Below are 7,582 nucleotides of genomic sequence, written 5' to 3' on the forward strand. Positions count from 1 at the left end.
GTATTAAGGTAGCAGAAGGATATTGGGTTTCCACTCAAGCACTCACTCAATGCAAGAATTCTTTCTTCTATTAAATTGGCATTCTATGATGCTCACCTTCCCAACACAACCACTAAACACAAAGCGGGTGAATAAACAAATGTGGTTAAGAAAGCTGATGGTGCCCGGCTACCAAAAGATTTACTATCTGGGGTTTTAAAAGCTTGAAGATAAACAAGCAGCCATGTAGCTGAGAAGCAGCAAAGCCCACATGGAAGATGCACACCAGCCTGTGTGCTCACGAGGTGCCAAAGGGATCAGTTATCAGGCATCAAAGAACAAAGAAATCATATCATTGTGTGCTCACCTCCCTGATATGATCGCTAAAGACAAATGGGTGCATAGGCAAACAAACAGCCATATAGCTCAGAAGCAACAAAGCCCACATGGAAGAAGCGCACTAGCCTGTGCGATCACGAGGTGTTGAAGGAATCAGATATCAGGCATCATCAGAACAAAAAAATCATATCATATTGAATGAGGTGGTGACTGCAGAGTGGAGACCCAAAGCCCATTTGTAGGCCACTGGACATCCCTTTACAGAAGAGTCTTGGGGAGGAGACAAGCCAGTCAGGGTGAGATGTAGCAACAATGAAACATACAACTTTCCTCTAGTTCCTAAATGCTTCCTCCGACCTCCGTCCCACCCCCCCAACTATCATGATCTGAATTCTACCTTACAACTCTGGTTAGACCAGAGGATGTACGGATGTACACTAGTGAAGTTAGGAACTGGAAACACAGGAAATCCAGGGTGGATGATCTCTTCAGGACCAGTGGTGTGAGTGGCGATACTGGGAGGGTAGAAGGAGGGTGGGTTGGAAAGAGGGAACCGATTATAAGGATCTATATGTGACCTCCTCCCTGGGGGATGGACAACAGAAAAGTGGGTGAAGGGAGATGTCGAACAGCACAAGATATGACAAAATAATGATTTATAAATTATCAAGGGTTCATGAGGGAGGGGTGAGCAGAGAGGGAGGGGAAAAATGAGGAGCTGATACCAGGGGCTTATGTGGAGAGCAAATATTTTGATAATGATAATGGCAATGAACGTACAAATGCGCTTTACACAATTGATGTATGTATGGATTGTGATAAGAGTTGTATGAGCCCCTAATAAAATAATTTTTTTAAACATTAAAAAAACCCACAAATAGGGTTGAGTTAAGCACCCACTTGCAATGCCAGAGAAAGAATGAACATTTCCCTGAGGAAATAGACAGGGAAGTCTCTTGGAGCTTTCCCCCTGACCTAGCCTAAATCATTTGTCTAATCCTAGCTGAATGGCCCCAGGCAGGAATATGAGATCCCTAACAAAGCCATCTTCCCATCCATGGTGGAGTCCCTTGTACCGAATTCCGTAACAAGTGGGATGGACGCTGGGGAAGGAAAGAAACATGAATATGGAAACAACTGGAATCACTCCATTGCTGCTGTCCCAGATTACAGTGTCTCCAAGAGTGGGCGTGTCATGCAGGCTCACACAGCGTCAGTGCCGGTGGCCCGTTTGACCGGTGATCTTTCTGGTTTTAAGGGTACACCCTTTCCACTGTCCAGAGGCACTTGCCTTCAGCAGTAAGTATACACAGATTCCGAAGGCCCAATGTAGCACTTGGAAAACTTAACTGTACTTATCAGAATAGTAAGAGATTTTAAATACCTTGCTTTCTCATTGCCTGGTGGAAAACACAGAAATAAAGGTCACTGGGAGAAACTGTTCCCCAAACTCTTTGTTTTCCTATTTCTCAAAATAGGGTTAAATGAATAATGTCAGAATGCCAAAATATAAACAAATGATTGGACACATTAAGGTAGTTTTCCAACACGTGCTAGGACAATCCTTTTCTCACAGCCCAAGCCCACTGCTCTCAAGTTGAGTGCCCCTCACAGGCATCTGGAGGATATGCAAAACTGCCTGCTAGGCTTTCATGGCCACGGTTTCTACAGAAGCAGACTGCCCCATCTTCCCCCGTGGAGAGTAACGGAGCACATAACCACTGCACCCTCTTCATACCCCTTCCTACTCTTCCACCTCCCCCAGCCCACTGAAGAAGATGAAGATGAATTCCCATCTGACACAGTTGAGCCATTCTCCATTCTTAGTTGATCCTGGACATAGTTCAAACACAAGAGCAGATCGGCAGCCTGGCCACATCCAGGAACACTTCATTCATTTTGGATCCTTAGTGTGGTATTTCGATATTCTGCCAACTGGACATTCCTCGCTAGAGGGGGAGCGCAACTCGTCAATAAAATGGTAGCCTGATAACACCACCTTGGGGGTGGGACCTTTCATATTAGAGCAAGATAAAACCATCTCTCTGCCACTTCACCCTCCTCCTCACTGGAACCCGGAGAGCTGTTGGTGTCCTCTGTTGCTGCCACCGACCTTGGATCCACATGACTCTGTACTCACTGAAGTGGGATCCCCAGCTTCCTGCTTCAACTTCCAGCTCGGTTGGTTGCAGCAGAGGATTCTGAGAGGCCCTGGCTGCCCTTGAACCTTGAGTTGGACTGGGCTGGGACGCCTTCTCGATGTAAAGTTTCTTCTTGATATTCAGTTTGTTCTTGTACGTAGATGAGCGTCACTGGTTAGTTTCTATAGAGGACCCAGCCTAACACAGTAAGAGTCCTTGGATCCTTGACTATTTGGGCAGGACAAAGAAAGAGATCTATAAAGAGTAAGGTTAATCAATCTATAAAGATTATTAAAGCTAAAAACTTGGGTAAAGGAACTTCTCTGGCCTAGACTAAAGGAGGAAGTTAAAAGGGATCAAAGTCAATGCTTCCTGGACATCTCCAGTGTCCTTTGCCTAATGGACTTTTTTTAAAAACAGTTTTATAGAGAGTTTGTTAACACACATAAATGTATCCATGTAAACGATAGGGTTCACTGGTTTGATATTTTATTTTTATTGTGACTTGTGACCAGCAGATTGACAGTCAACAATTCACATGCATTTCGGTTCACCTCATTCGTTGCAATCCGCGGAATGTACCATGACTTTTCCTGCTTCCTCTGTGTGCTTCCTGCTAACATTCCTCCTGCTCTCCTAGTCCTTCTGAACTTGGAAGGCTGCCCTTTGATCTTACAGGGTTGATTAAAGTGTACAAACCTACCTGGTGTTATTATTTCCTTTAGAGACCTGTCTACTGTTTGGCTGAAATTTGAGCCCTGGGGAGCAGAGCGGGTGGAGACTGAAGTGGGACTGCAGGCTTTGGTCTTGGCAGTTCCCTCAGACTCTATCCAACCAACAAACCCAGTTTCTTCTACGATTTTGAGGGGTTTTCCCCACCTTTTTCTCACATTCTAGGGAGGACTTTTTAATGGGATTCCTGCCAGAGCCATGTCCAAATGGGCTTTGTTAGCCCTTCTGTGAGATGAGCCCCCGCCAGAGTTGACAGTGGGGGTACATAGACTGTAGCGGCCAGCAGCCCAGTAAAACCTCTGCATGCCCCATCCCCACAATTGTGCGTTTTGCCGGAGGAAAGGTGGCCCTAACTTTGAAAGATCCCGAGGGAAAGAACTAATGCTCTTGATGCCCTCTGTGGGCCACGTGGCCACGGTGGCTACTGCGTACACATGATACCTTGTAAGCAGCCGCTGGAACCAGGGCCTAAAAGATGGATGAGCCTCTTAAACTGGGTGGATGGATGACAGGCCATTGTTCTTTTCAGGCTGGCTTGCACACAGAGCAAGTAATTCCATGGGCAGCAAAGGTGAGAGATAAATGGCTATTCTTTGAGTGTTGGTGTAATTAAAAGGGCAAGGATTGGCAGGAAAGAGGAGAGAGAAATAATTGTCCTGATATAATGTTAAAAATCATAGAGTAAAACGCAAAACTTTCACTTCAGTGCTTTGCTCAAAGTATGCAAAAGACACCTACTCCTTAGTTTCCAAAGGCACTGGGGGGGGGGGAACCCACTATTAAATGCTGGGGGGGCCAATAAAAATCCCCCTTTACGTGAAAGTTCTACAGAATTACATAGATCCAGAAGGAGTAAGGAAAACATCTATTTGGCACCAATGTGGTGCCAAGCACATTACGTTCGGTATTTAATTTCCTCTTTATAACAACCCTGTGAGTTAGACATCATGATTGTAATTTTATAGACAAGGGAGTGGATTTTTTACAGAATCCTGCTTAGCGTATACAGTTAGTAAGGTGGGGGCATCTGAAGACGTGTCTGCTTTGACTGATGGGGGTCCCAGATGGTACCAACAATTTCCTTTTGACTATCCTAAAAGGGAGCCCTAGTGGCATAGTAGGCTACACATTAGGCTGCTAACCACAAGGTCAGCAGTTCAAAACCACCAGTTACTCTGCAGGGTGAATTTGAGGTTTTCTACTCCCATAAAGATGTAAAGTTTCAGAAACCCACAGGGGCAGTTCTCCTGTGTCCTTTAAGTTGTTATGCGTTTGATGGCAGTGAGTTTCAATTTGACTAGCCTAGGGGCTGGTGTTTTGAACCCACAAGCTGAACCATGAAAGAAAGGCCTGGTGATCGATGTCTATACTATATCCAAGGAAGCCCAATGACAGTGTTCTACTCTGTACTGTAGGGGTAAGCAGGACTCTAAATTAACCCAAAGGAGATGGCTTCGGTAGTCACTTGGGAAGCTCACGACATCTCTGCTAAGTATGCAGCTTCCCAGACACAAGACTACTCAGGAGATGTACCAGAAAAGACAACTCGGAAATCAAAGTATTTACTTATTTCAATGCTTTATTATCTTCCCTTGTGCTTGCTTGTCTATCCATCCCTATGGTAGCTAAACAATGAGACTTAGAGACACACAGCTGGCTCATTTGAGAATATTCTGTATGCATTTGATGGTGCGCATTTCTTGTGTTCAAGATCCTGTAGATGTGAGCAAAGACACATTGTATGATAGCCACGGCATGATGGGAACCACCTCATCTCGAGCTCTGTCCCCAGGACAGACACTGGGGAGCGAGTACCCCCTTCCAACATGATCAGCTTGGCCAGCAAGGACTGCATCTGTCAAATATGTGCTGCTATTTCCTTCTCGCCAAATCAATGAGTGAGGATCCAAAATATTAATTACAGTGTGGAAAGCACCTACCACATATTGCACAAGCAGCATGAAGACGACCACAGGCATTCTTTCTGTGTTTAACTTGCAGCCCCGAGACATATCAAAACAAAAGATTAAGAGCCATCAGAGCGTGAGAGCCATGCTAACCCATCGAGCTGTATGCCTGCTCCAGAGTAGAATGGGTCTCATTCCAGACAAGTAAACATAAGTCATATCCTCATTAGAGAAAACAGCAATGGATAATTTGTACCTCTAAAGGTAATTGAATGTGTGCCTACAATTTCCTTCAGAGTGTGGGCCAAAAACATGCAAACTCCTGGAACAGAAAGTCGTCATGGGTGTTCACGCGTTACTTTCAGAGTAGACGATTCCATAGTATAAATTCGATTGGATCATATTCACTGCTTAGTAGTAATAACATAACCCTTAAATAGCCCTTCAAACTTTGTCTAAGATCAGTGTTATGCTTCCTACTAAAAACAGAAAGTTGAGGCTTTTATAGTTTAGAATGTAAGGTATGTGGGTATTTTATAAACCTTGGCAGGGTCTGGCATAGTGCGTACCCAAGGTAAACTCCTAATGAATACTTATTGAATGCATGAATGAGACAATTGTGGCTGTTTGATTTGAATTGACAAGATTAGCTCAATAGGTACTGCTTAAATTATAAAATTATATTGTCTGTAGTTGCCTCTGGGTGACTCATAATATACTTATGTTTCTTACAAACATATAAGAGACACCTGGTTTTGTAGTCATGGCTAAAAGATAAAAACATGCCAAGTTACTGTAGCACACATAGCCAAACACCATCCTTTCCTTCTGTGCCCATGGCAGACGTCTCCAGCCAGCACAGATTTTTCTCTCTGGTCCCAATATCCTTCTCATTTTGTCAATCCTGGCAGCTACTGTCAATTGATTGGGTTTGACACAAACGACAAACCTACTCACCGTCCTTAAGCAGTCTCGGCAACCCACAGCAGGCAGTTCTACCCTGTCCTATAGGATCACTATGGGTCAGTGGCAGTGGGGTTGATTTCTGCTAAGTTTGAGTGCCAAGGTAATGAGAGTCTCCCAAAGGACTTTCTAGACAAATCAAATGGAAAAAATGTCCTGTTTCACCACCTCCAACCCACCCCCCACCTCCCCACACCCCAGGACTGCAACCCTGAGAATCATGTAAACCTGTAGAAGCAGGATTTCTTGGCATTTGCAGAATAGATCCAGTATGTGGAGGAAACAAACATGAAGGATGCACAAAGACGGGGCCCCTGATGCTGCCCGGTCATAACTCAATAACAGCTGTGTTCAAATACCCGTTGCTGATTTGCTTCCCACTTACATAAACCTTAAATGCACTTTTGCATAAAATACCCCTTTGGGGGAGTCTACCACTTGCCACGAAGAATCCTTGTTTACACAGATGCCCACATTGCAGGAATTTGCTCAAATGTACGTAGTGCACCTAGCACAGCACGAGAGGCTCCGTGATCACCATTATAACTCCAGTTGATTGCAGAAATGGTTCACCATCCTTGTGCCATATTTTACCGCGTAACTGTATAACGCTCTCCCATTCTGATTTTGGTCTTGAATTTGTGAATGCCATTTTGTCAGGCACAACACAACCAGGAGTTTGAAATGGTCTCTGGGGCTTGCTGTCACTCTCCTCCTCTACCATCACCATGGTAAGACAAGTTGCAGTTGCTTAGAGGTTAGTTTTAAGGAGAATTCTGAAATTGTATCAATGAGCTTTGTGTATAATCTTTTGAAATCCACTGCATAATTTATACTTTGAAGGTGTTTTTTAAGCATGAATGATTTTGTAGCATCACCAATTGATCATTTGAAAATGATAAATTCAAAAACTCATAAAATCATAAGAAAATCATGGAAGAGGCCAGGCTAACTGGTTGGATAGAGACTGGTGGCACCCTAGAATATGACCCTTAGTCACCCTTCAGGATGGAGCCAAACTTACCTCTGTGCTGGAATAATCAGTTCTTTACATCAAAAGGACGGCAGCGAGCCAAGGACAGGGTTCAGGGGGTCAGAAAAGAAGGAAGACTGGAAACAGGAGACACAGCAAGGACGCTGATAAGCAACAGCACATTGCGGGCATTACAATGAGTGAGTTGAATCAGAATGTGTGTGAATTGTTGAATGTGAAACTATGGTTTGTTCTGGACACCCTTCACCTACTTCACAGCACATTAGGTGAAGAAGAAGAAGAAGAAGAAGAAGAAGAAGAAGAAGAAGAAGAAGAAGAAGAAGAAGAAGAAGAAGAAGAAGAAGAAATGAAGAAAAGGGTGAATTCACTAAATTATATGTAAGGACCTCTGATGGTATCATGGGTTAAGTTCAAGGTCTGCGCAGTTCAGACATATTAGCTTTTCTTTGGGAGAAAGATGAGGCAGTGCACTCATATAAAGATTTATACTCTCAGAAACTCTATGAAGCAGTTCTACTCTGTCCTAT

This window comes from Tenrec ecaudatus, chromosome 5 (assembly GCF_050624435.1).
Source record: "Tenrec ecaudatus isolate mTenEca1 chromosome 5, mTenEca1.hap1, whole genome shotgun sequence".
Lineage (NCBI taxonomy): Eukaryota > Metazoa > Chordata > Mammalia > Afrosoricida > Tenrecidae > Tenrec > Tenrec ecaudatus.